Raw genomic sequence first — 12,073 nt, 5'->3', positions numbered from 1 at the left:
ATTCTTGGATGTAGACTATCAAGTATTAAGATGACTGAGGAAGGAGCCTAGGTGTCTAGGTGTCTAGGCCATGATGTCAGCAGCTGAACGTACTGAGATGAGTTGGTTCGGTGGGGGCCTGCCACAACAGCGTTGCTTGATCCTAAGTAATTGGAAAGGATGCAACCATTCTTGTTTGTGGTTGTACAATTCCACGCAGGATGCTTGGAATTCAGATCCCCGGAAATAATGGTGGGCTCTCTGATGCATAAGATGGCATTTAGATCAGAGTGAAGTAGAGATTTTTGGGGAGGGTCGTAAGCTGAGTAGATTTTCAGTTTGCCAGTGGAGCTAGTGACTACTTCCACTCCTGTGATTTCAAGGTTAGTGGTTGAAGGATTGCTCACAGAGTGGTGCTTAATGTAGTTTTTAATGAAGATGGCAGTGCCATCACCTCTGTAGAGTAGTCTGTCATTTCTGTACAGGTGATAGCCCCTTATTGTAGGATTGTCTGAGGTTGATACCTATATGTGAAATCTCAGAGTTCCAGAATTTTGTTTTTGAGGCCATCTGCGTTCCAAACAACTATCTGAAGAGATGCTGGAATGAGTTTGTTACTATTCATTTATGAGAGCTGTGAGGATGACCTGCGTTTCACGAAGAAATCTTTTAGTGGAGGTTTCAGTAGGGTTTGATAGGCTGAAATTTTGTAGCATGTTTGCTAGTGAGGCTGTAATAACAGCTGTTAAGTTTTTAGGTGCTGTTGGTTGATTTTGTTCTGGAATTGGTCTAATTGTACGGGTCACATCGGCATAACTTCTTGTTTGCTTTTGGGTGTCTCTATTATTGGAGGTCTCCAACTATAGACGCCGAGTCTCCGGTTTTGATGTCTGGGCCTCTGGTGTTCTTGTACTGTAGGAGAAGGACTGATTGACTGCCCTCCATCCATCTGTTCTCTTGGTGCTGAGTACATCCTTTGTAGTTTGCAGGATGAGGGCCACTGCAGTTGGCACATTTGGCCGAGGTGGTCCTCGGCTTTGTGCAGGTATTGGCTGGGTGGTTGTCTCCACATTTTAAACACTATATTCCGCTCTGCATAGATTCTGGACATGGCCAAACTTCTGGCACCTGTGGCACTGCCCAGCCAATACCTGCAGTATTCCACAAACTGTTTTAAGTTGTAGATATCCTTGTATATTTTATGAATCTCAACAAGGCCTAATGGCATGGGAGTCTTGTCTGCTTTGTACATTCTGCTGACCTTGACTGGAGGCAGATCCTGAGAGTTTAGGTCAGCAGCTATTTCTGCTGTGTCAATGTCTTCACAGACACCACGAAGGACCACTTTTAAGTTTTTTTCGGAGCTGATCGCAAAGGTATGATACTGGATGCCTCTGTCGTCCAGTTCTTTGATCAACCTTCTATAGTCTGTCACTGTTGCTGGCTGGATCTTTATACCTTCATCCATGTTTTTGGACTTAATGAAGCCAATATGCAGATTGGGCAGTGTGGATCTTAAAGCTACCCACTTATGCTTTTCTCTAAGGATGATCGGAGGCACCTTTTCTTTGGGAGAAATAGCAGCATCCGAACCCTGAGAATCCTGTTCCAGTTCCATTTCAGTATTGTCATTGTGCAGTTCATCTGCTGTTCTTCGCTTTTTTGCATGCGCACACTTCTACAAAGTCTGAAGGAGTAGAAGGCACCAATTCTAAATGATCTTCAGCAACAACGTCTGAGACACATTCAGGGGGAAACGTGTCATACAATTTCACTTTTCCCGGCCAATTATCACTCAACAGCTTTCCTAGTCTGAGGAATTGCATGTATACTTCCTCGAATTTGGTCTCATTCAGAAGTTTTGCCATTTCAATAATTTAAAATGTGTTAAGACACAGATGGAGAAAGAGTAGAGATTTCTCAGGTGTTCCAAGCAGGTAAAGATAATCCTGTGGACTTTTGAGGGTCCACTAGCAAATCCCGTAGACACTCTTAGGTGTCTACCAGCAATAAAATGTCACTATAAAAAACAAAGGCGATACTAGCAGCAGTAGGCCTAGCGTATAGCCCTTGTAATTACAAATGACTTACCTGGATAAAGCACTATGGAAAATAAAGTGAGTGTTTATGGTAGCAAGCAATTAACTACTATTACTGATGAATAAGCATAAATAAATCGCTAAAAACATATCAATCAAATTCATAATTCATCATCAATAATACACGACACGAAACACTAACACACGAGCCACCATCAGAAATCATATTTTCATATATGAGTTGCCAAAAGGTGTCACACCTTATTATTAAAATACTCTGGATTAGAAAAAGTTGTTGGAAGTTTTTTCACTTGGTTATACTATAAATTAAAGATACCAAGAAATTTATATAGTTGGTTTAATCCTTTATCCAAGTGTAAGCAAACAAGTCTGCACCTGAACTATTTTCCAGTCCTGAAAATAGTTCAGGCACAAACTTGTTTGCTTACACTTGGATAAGGGATTAAACCAAGTATATAATTTCTTGGTATCTTTAATTTATCAGAGGATGCTGTTAATAATCAAGGTAGCCACACTGCCTCACATGGGCTCGTAATCCTGACCTGAGGGTTCCAAACATTGCAGCCATTTCATGATGTTAGCAGTTTACAGAGATGTCCAAGGAGTGTCTGAAAGGAGTTAAATGGGTGATAAGCATCATTAAACAGGGACTGAAAGAAAAAAAAAATGTACAGCACAGATAAGCAATATCATAAGGGACTTTATGGCATGTATGCATGCAGTACTTGCGGCATATATGTGTCTCGGAAATTGGATATGTGGCTTGTGAAAGAGAGCGGAGAGCATGTGTGCGCAAAATGCAGGCAGTTGGAGGAAATAAGTGCATTAGAAATATCAATATCCGACCTTGTTGCTCCAGGAACGGGGAATGAATGTAGGAAGACAAGTAGTGTGATAGGAGAGAATGAAAAAAATATATATATGAATGAGAAAAATAATAGTTGAGAGTGTGGAAGGTGTGAGTGACTGTGAAAGTTTAGGAGATGGTTTTGTTTGGGAGAGTGAATTTAGATTAAGAGTGACTGACCTGCAGAGGGAGATAGATGAGCTGAAAGAGGAGGTGGAATGTCTTGTGAATGAGAGCAGAAGTATGAAAGATAAGATTAGGAGAATGGAAGAGATAAATGCAAGGCGAATCAGAGTAGGGGAGAGAGAGAATTTTGGGAGTGTTAGAAGAGGAGAGAAAAGAAACAGTAGAAGAGAGGGAATAAGAGAGAGAGAGGTATGGGAATGCTAGAAGACGAGAGGATGGAAACAGTAGGAGAAACGGAATGAGAGAGGGATATGGAAGTGCTAGAAGTGGAGAAAATGAAAATAGTAGGAGAGAGGGAATGAGAGAGACCTATGGGAATGAAAGAAGAGGAGAATGGAAACAACAGGAGAGAGAGAGGGAATGGTAAGAGGTATAACGTATCGTGATTCAATGATCCGTGGTGTTCAAGATAGGATGCATGGTGGCTATGGCAATTAAGAGAGGTGAAAGGGTGGATGAGATGATTGTGATGGTAGGAACAAATGACTTGAGTGGTAATGTAAGTCGGGCAGCAACAGATATGAGATTTTTGTTTGAGGCTGTACGGAACAAGACAGAGAGAGGAAAAATAGTGTGCGTGTTGCCTAGGTATGATAATGACGAGCTGAGCAGAAGAGCAGTAATATTGAATGACATAATAGCTAGAATGTGTGACAAGAGAGGACTGGTATATGTGGATGCTTGGAGTGTGTTTCAGGAAAGAGAGGAATTGTATGCCAGAGACCGCTTACATTTGAATGAGGAAGAACGTAGGCATCTGGAGAGATTGCTGTTCTGAACGAGTCAGTGTGTCCCAGGGAGGATGATAGCAGGGGTGGCCTCTTGTGGGAATGGATACTTGGGAGAAGGGAGACGACATCAGGTAACGCTGAGCCCAGTGGAGTCTAGAGGGGATAATGCTGGGTATAGAAACAATGGCATTTATATGCTTTATACTAGTGCCAGGAGTATCCGGAATAAGGGAGGGAATTGGTGGCACAGATAGCATCAGCCTGGCCAAAAATTATTGGGATCACTGAAATGTGGTTGACAGATGAGGATATAATAACAGGAATAGAAGTCGTTGGGTACAGCATTTTTTGGCAGGATAGGAGGGGAAAGCGTGGTGGTGGGGCACTGCTTATGATAGGTGACGATCTATGTCCTCTAAGAGTGGAGGCTTTGGAAGGCAGTGAGACAAATGATTTTGAGAGCATATGGTGTGAGGTAGAGGTGGGCAAGACAGGATATTTAGTGGGGTGTTGCTACAGACCTAGGAGCACAGAGGATGGGGACCCAGGAGATGTTTAGACAGTTAAGTTTGGCAAGTGCAAGAAGAATGATTGTTATGGGAGATTTTAACTACAGTAGTATAAATTGGAGAGAGGAAAATGCATGTAGCAATAGGGCAATGGAATTTCTAGAATTCTTGAGGGACAAATGTCTTAGGCAACATATAACAGAGGGAACAAGAGGTTCAAGAGTTTTGGATTTGGTTATAGCATCAGAAGAGTTGATAACAACTGAGATGACATCTCTCCCACCAGTTGAAGAAAGTGACCATATGGTTTTGACTTGGAAAATGAACAGACATGCAGGAGTATCAAAGAGATGGGAACTTATGTGGAATTATAAAGCAGGTGATTATAATAGTCTTAGACGTCAACTTTGGGAAGTTTCATGGAGGGAGGAATTGGAAGGCCGGGATATCATTAGTGCTTGGGAAATTGGGAAAGAATATTTGTTAGCAGCAATGGTAAGTTGTATACCATGAGTGAAGAAGAGGACACAATTTGGAGTAAAGTGGATGACAAACAATATTAAACAGGAGCTACACTGCAAAAAAGAGGCTATGGAAGAAATATAAGGAGAAAGATGAATAGAAGGTGCATGAAGAATATAAGACACAGGCCAGAAGAGTAACTAGTGTAGTAAGGAAAGCGAAACTGGAATATGAGAGGAGATTGGTCCTAAGATCCAAAGAAAATCCTAGGGAATTTTTTAGCTATGTGGCGAGTAAGAGGAGAAATGACTGTGGAAGAATGATATTGTGGGATAAAAATGGGAATAGAGTGACTGATGCAGAGAACATAGTGGAATTGTTCAATGACCACTTTATTGGAGTATTTCATCCTAGAGGAGTCAGTTTTAATGCTAGAGGGATAGGGCTGGTTCGAGGTTTAGAGGTACAGGAGGAGAGTGTGTTTCAGATACTGAGTACTCTGGATGTCAGTAAAGCTTTGGGACTGGATGGTATTTCACCACGAGTTTTGTGAGAATGTGCTAGGGAACTGACAGTGCCTTTAACCTGGCTTTTCAATGAAAGTCTGGCTCTGGGAAAGGCACCCAGGGAATGGAAGGAAGGGAAGATAGTGCCATTGCATAAGGGTGGCAACAGACTGGAAGTGTCTAATTATAGGCCAGTTTGTGTGTCATCAGTAGTTGTTAAGATCTTGGAGAAAGTAGTGAGGGACCGTATACAGCATTGGGCAGATGAGGGTAATGTTATCTGTGAGAGTCAACGTGGATTTGTGAAAGGGTGCTCTTGTTTTAGCAATATGCTAGCCTTTTATAATAAAATTACAAGAACATTAGATGAGGGAAAGGCATATACTGCAATTTTCTTAAAGTTAGCGAAAGCATTTGACAGGGTGCCACATTATAAGCTGATATTTAAGTTGCAGCACATGGGTCTGGATGTCAGATTAGTCAACTGGATTCAGGATTAGCTGTCTAATAGGTATCAGAGAATTGTGTATGGTGGGGCAGTTTCAAGGAGGCAGAGGGTTACAAGTGGGGTCCCACAGCGCTCACTACTAGGACATATATTGTTTAACCTTTATATCAATGACATTGCCAGTGGATTGCAAGGGGATATTCAGTTGTTTGCAGATGATGTGAAGCTGGGAAGAATTATTAGTAATAGTGCAGATGTGGTAGCCCTGCAAGAGGATTTGAATAAGCTAGATAGATGGGCAAATGAATGGGGGTTTCAGTTTAATGCAGCAAAATGTAAGGTCTTGAGGTTTGGGAAACATCGATGGGATGCTGCATACTCTATGGGAGGAGTTATACTGGAGGAAGTAGGGGAGACAAGAGATCTGGGGTTGATGATTGATAGAAACCTGAAATTTAGGGGATATATTGCAAAGGTGGTGAAGGTAACAGAGAGGATTGCTGCAATTATGAGAAGGACACTGACCTGCAGAGATAAAAGGGTTATCATTCCGTTGTATAAGTCTCTGATCAGACCACACTTAGACTATTGTTCTCAGATTTGGTCCCCAGGATTTGAAGGGGATAAATTAACTGTGGAAAAGGTACAAAGACGGATGACAAAGATGGTTTCAGGACTGTACAATTTTGGTTATGAGGATTGGCTGAGGGAATGTAGACTGCAGAGTTTGGTGGATAGAAGAAGGAGAGGTGATATGATTGAGACTTTTAAACTGTTGAGAGGTGGTTACAGGGTTGACACTGGGGAGTTCTTTCGCTTGGTTGAACAGCTGGAAGGAGTGATGACAAGAGGCCATCCCTGGAAGTTACGAAAAGAAACTGTGAGCAAGAGGGTGAGGAGTAGTTTCTTTGCATGGAGGGTGGTTGAACCGCGGAATGCATTGCCTGATGGAGTGGTGAGAGCGAGAACGGTCAATGAGTTTAAGGGGTGGTATGATAGACTTTGTGTTTCTTAGGGGGGGGGGAACCTCTTCCCCTCAATGAGTCTTGACAGACTTCATGTTCTTAGGAAGGACCTCCCTCGATGAGTCTTTTGACTCCATGGAGGCCTGAAGAATAATAATAATAATAATAAGGAGAAAGTTATCAACAAACTCATGAACAAAACACAGGAAAGATGAACAGAATGTTAAAGAAAGCCAAATCAAATTAAAGCAGTTAGATGAACAGACCAAAGGAAATCAGGAAGAGTTCTTTAATGACATGGCATGAAAAGTAAGAATGACTACAGAATAATAACTATAATGAGTGTTGCTTAGAGGAAGGTGACAGAGGCAGACAAAATAGTTGATTTACTAAGTGATCACTGTGAAAGTACATGCCATCCAAATGGAAGTAATGTAGCAAGGAACTGATGGGAGAACAGGAAGAGAAGAACTGGAAGTGCCCAGACTTTTAACCTTGCAACTGGCCTTGATGTGTATACATATCATGGATGAGAAGTGCATATTAAAATTGCAATACCATTGATGTTATACTAAAATATCATGGATACGAAATGCTTAAGCAATGACAAATATTCATCCACATAGACATTGAAGTGATTAATGTCAATATAATCATCAGATTACATGAGATATCGACACGTGTATTATGAGAATGTGCAAGAGAATTGGTAGAGCCTCTGACCAGGCAATTTAGTTTTAAATCTTAGCTCTGATAAGGTCTCAAAGGAATGGAAAGAGGATAAAATGGTTTTACTGAGGAGAGAGAGAGAGAGAGAGAGAGAAGGCTCCAAGATAGAGATAGTAATTATAAACTTAGTTAAGGTTGGACAAAGTTGGACAAAGGCAGAATTCAAAAAATGAGTGGACAGGAATATGATATGGGTGCAGCTTGGTCTTGTCAAGGATAGATCTTGCTTTAGTCATGTACTCACTTTTTATAGTAAAGTGGAATTTGAGTTAAATAAAGGGAATGGCTATATAATTATACCGGTGGACTATGCAAAGCGTTTGACAGGATACTACATGAAACTCTGTGCAGCTGGTGATATGGATGAGAGTTGGTTGTTATCTAGACATCAGAGAATATAGAGAATGTGAGTGAGTGGTAAACAAAGGTATGGAGGAGGAGGATGCTTGGAGAATAGTGAGTGAATGAATGGAATGGGTTGGTAGAGGTCAAGTGCTTTGTTAATGAATGAGCTTAAAGAGAGAGAGAGAGAGAGAGAGAGAGAGAGATGATAATGTTGCATGAAGAATGATTAATGCAGACCTCCTAAAATGAATCTTTGAACTCCATGGAGATATCCAAGTTATAAAAGTACCATTAATAATATAGAAGATAATTATTATGAAGGTAGTAAAATTATCAGATATAAGACTCAATCCTTATGTCTGCTCAATTTGCATACTGCATAACACAGCTGTCCCTTCAGAACTTCATTTTCCTTATCCCCAGATGCCATGTCTTCATCTCAGTCTACACCCATAATGATCACTAACCCAATTTCCCTATATATTTCTTTGTGACCATTCTCCATATTCTCTGCCATGCATCATCATCCAACTAAATATTTTTTTCCAATTAACCTCCACCTCATACCATGCTGCATTATAACCACTGCCACTATTTCCTGCTTGCATCTCCACCTTGGGCAGATAAATTTTCCCTCCTATCATGAACAGCACTAACCGCCCTTCTTTTCCTTCTGACCTTCACAAAAAAAATCATACTGCACTATTTATTTTCTGGTCAGGATATAATCCTCATCCAACAAATTAACTTATTTCAGCTGTGATTTCTCCACACCTATGTTTTGGGATAAAAAACTTTTGGGTTTTGAGAGCTGAAATGTTTCTAGAGGAAGAAACTGCCATTAACACCCAAAATGAAAAAAAGGAGATACAGTAAATGACATCCAACCAGTTAAGTTCAAAAATGAAGGAAAGTTTTACACAAGCTGCACTGCAAAAATTCCTGATCTGAAAGTTCAATTCAAATGACACGAAGAGAGCTCTTGTAGTATTCATCTGTAAAAAAAAAGGGAAATATAATAGATTGTCAATTATAGAAGAATTTTCCTACTAAGTGTTCCATGTAAGATTTATGCATATATACTTCAGAAGAGAGAGTAAGAAAAGTTATAGAACAAAAAGTCGGAGAGGAACAAGCAACATAAGCCAAATAGAGGGTATGATCCTTGTTCTATATAATATAGAACAAGGATCATACCCTTGTTCTATATTATAGAGCAAGGATAAAAATTCATTTTGTTATGTATTTTTTAGGTACAGATTATGTAATAGTTTTTGGAAATTTGGAAAAAAGTGCAAAGCTAATAATAATGATAAGCCTGCTAGATTTCTGTTCAGGACATAGACAAGTCATTACTAATACAATAAATTAAAGATGCCAAGAAATTATATTATTGGTTTAATTCTTTATCCATGCATTTGAAGAAAGTTCACATGCATGTGCAATTTGTATATAGATGTAATATTCACATCAATTGCCTTGGTATATACTAAGACAATTGTAATGAACAGAAATCCAGCAGGCTTATCATTATTATTAGCTTTGCATATAATGATAATAATATATTTGAGTCTCTGGCTTTGAAAGCTGAAGTATTTTAATATAAGATTTTAGTATTTTAGTAATTTCCTTGAGTCACCATGTACATTTTACTGATTTATGCACATTTGTTTCCTTTAAGATTTACTGAGAGTCGTTCAGAAGATTGTTCATTTTCTTATTATGATCTATTATGTAAAAGCATGTAAATAATAATAATTTTCTGGAAGTTGCAAAAGGAGATGGTAAGTAAGAGAATGAGAAGTGGATTTTTTTTTATATTTGAGTCTCTGGCTTTGAAAGCTGAAGTATTTTAATATAAGATTTTAGTAATTTCCTTGAGTCACCATGTACATTTTACTGATTTATGCACATTTGTTTCCTTTAAGATTTACTGAGAGTCGTTCAGAAGATTGTTCATTTTCTTATTATGATCTATTATGTAAAAGCATGTAAATAATAATAATTTTCTGGAAGTTGCAAAAGGAGATGGTAAGTAAGAGAATGAGTAGTGGATTTTTTTTTAGCATGGAAGGTGACTGGACCATGGAATTCCTTGCCAGACAGAGTGGTGAATGTGCAGACAGTAAACAGGTTTAAGGAGTAGTAATAATAATCATAATTATTATTATTCCAGAGCCCCAAGGAATTGTAAGACTCATCATAGGAAACCTATCTTAGCATTCCTTAAACCCAAGTCTCACCAGCAAAAAAACCACTTGTCATCCTCTTACTTGCAACCTTTTTTTTTTTTTGCAAACCTCCGGAGATGACCCTTTATCCTTGTTTCTCCCCCTCCCCATTCTACCATATGGAAGATTTTCCCAGTGTGAACCCAGTAAATAGCTTTCAAACAGCTTAAACATATTAATCATATTGCCCCTTCATCTTCTGATCACCAAACTCTAGTTGGTATGCATTTAGTCTATCCTCATAACCAATATTGTAGGGTCATGATATCATTTTCATTATCTGCCAAGGTTCACTCTCCAAGGTTACTTCATCCCTTCAAAACCCTGGTGACCAGTTCTGATTACAGTAAACCAGATATAGTCTGATGATAGCTTCATACAATTTAACATCCTCCACACTACTGTAGCAATTCTCTGAGTTGAATTAATAATCTTTGCAATATGCCCTCTGCACTTCAAATTTCTAACTACAATCACCCCAAAATTACTTGCTTCCTCCACCACTAAATGAGTGTAGCGTATCTCATCTGTGGATCCCAAATTTCAAAACTTTACATTTAGCTGTATTCAACTGATTTTATTATTCATTGCCACCTTTCCAGCTTATTTGAATCCTCATTCCAAGCTTTGCAGTCATCTGAAAACAACCAAATCTCTTCCTGTAATCCAGTGATATCATTGACATAATTCCTACTCCCTGATACTGCTCCTCATATACAACTCTCTGATATCTATCAGAAAACCAATCGAATCCACTAATCTGATATCCAAACCAATATCTTGCAATCTAAACACCAACTTATCATGTAACAACCTCAAATGCCTTTGCACATAAAAAAGCATATGCCTTTTTCTCATCTACTGTGGTCATCACTATTATAAAAGCAACTAAATTTCTAAAACAAGAGCACCCCTTAACAAATCCATGCTGGCTTTCATAAATAATATTGCTTTCATCTGTCCAGTTCTGTATATGAGTTGTTACTAATTTTTCCAAAATCTTAACAACAGAAGAAATATAAACTGGTCTGAGACCCCCATTCTGCCACTACCTTTATGCAGTAGCTTACCCTTCTTCTACTTTTCAGGCTCTTGCCTTATTGCAATTATTTTAAAAAACCTATTGTAAAAAAGTTGCACCTTTGCATAAAGAAATTACCAAAAAACTAAAACCTTAGAATTTTAAATAACCCAGAATATATAAGGCCAAAAAAAATCACAAAACTCAATATCCCCCCCCACATCGCTGCCAGCAAAAAGAGGTACAACTTGCCAAACAATATTACGTTGCCTTAGCAAGGGCAACTCTCCCTCCTTCATTACAAATTCTTTTCACTTTAAAAACTTGAGCAAAAGAAAAATTAAACAAATTAAGCAATATTTGAAACCTGAAACATATTTAGAGAATATCAGCACGTTATAAAGTATAGTACTTTACCCGTAGAGAAAGAATTCTTTTTTTATATTTTTGCCGCATTTTGCTGCAATAACTTTAATTTACGACGAAAAACTATCAAAAAATGATTAACTACTGAAATGAACAATTCCTATTTTTTAAAAAATCGGAATCTCTAAAAAAAATGACGACTCCCGAAATACGTGTATATAAACATAAATAAAAATTAAAGCTAAAACTGGCAGGTAGTTCTGAAAATAGGAACGTTTACAATTCACACGTTGTTGTGATACTTAAGGAATAATATTATTTCAGTACAACAAACAGAGTTTTCACTATATCTTTTACGCTGGATTTCCCAAACATAAATTTCTACAGATTAAAATTTGTTGCTTTAGAATTCAAACTTTATTGAAAATATCAACTTTCACGTTGATAAACAAAACTGCCATTGTTTATACAAGAATTCTGGTGTCCATCGAGAAAAGGTGAAAGGCAACAATTATATCAAATCGTATAGGTTAAATTTACAGAAGGATAAATAAATGAAAAAGTGTCATTTAGTCAGTAAAAATTGTACACAAAGACATATTCAAGAAAATCAAAATAATAATATACAAAGAGAAAATATATATTTAAATATTGCAAAAGCTTCTGTAAAAATCACATTTTACTAGAT

At 38.3% G+C, this 12,073-nt stretch overlaps 1 protein-coding gene across 1 annotated transcript in view; it reads right to left on the bottom strand.

Moving 5' to 3' along the window:
* The window catches only part of LOC150107482 (uncharacterized), a 378,606-nt gene extending 367,083 nt beyond the window's left edge, over nucleotides 1–11,523 (bottom strand). Inside the window, exon 1 of the mRNA XM_090391332.1 lies at nucleotides 11,437–11,523. The gene's annotated coding sequence lies outside the window, so the exon portion shown is untranslated. The remainder of the gene's footprint in view (nucleotides 1–11,436) is intronic.
* Between the last annotated feature and the right edge of the window lie 550 nt (nucleotides 11,524–12,073).

This window comes from Typopeltis vanoorti, chromosome 4, assembly GCF_054136105.1.
Source record: "Typopeltis vanoorti isolate ZY-2024b chromosome 4, IOZ_Tvanoo_1.0, whole genome shotgun sequence".
Lineage (NCBI taxonomy): Eukaryota > Metazoa > Arthropoda > Arachnida > Uropygi > Thelyphonidae > Typopeltis > Typopeltis vanoorti.
The sequence above is the reverse complement of the archived record's forward strand: the minus strand, read 5'-3'. Positions and strand labels throughout refer to the sequence as shown.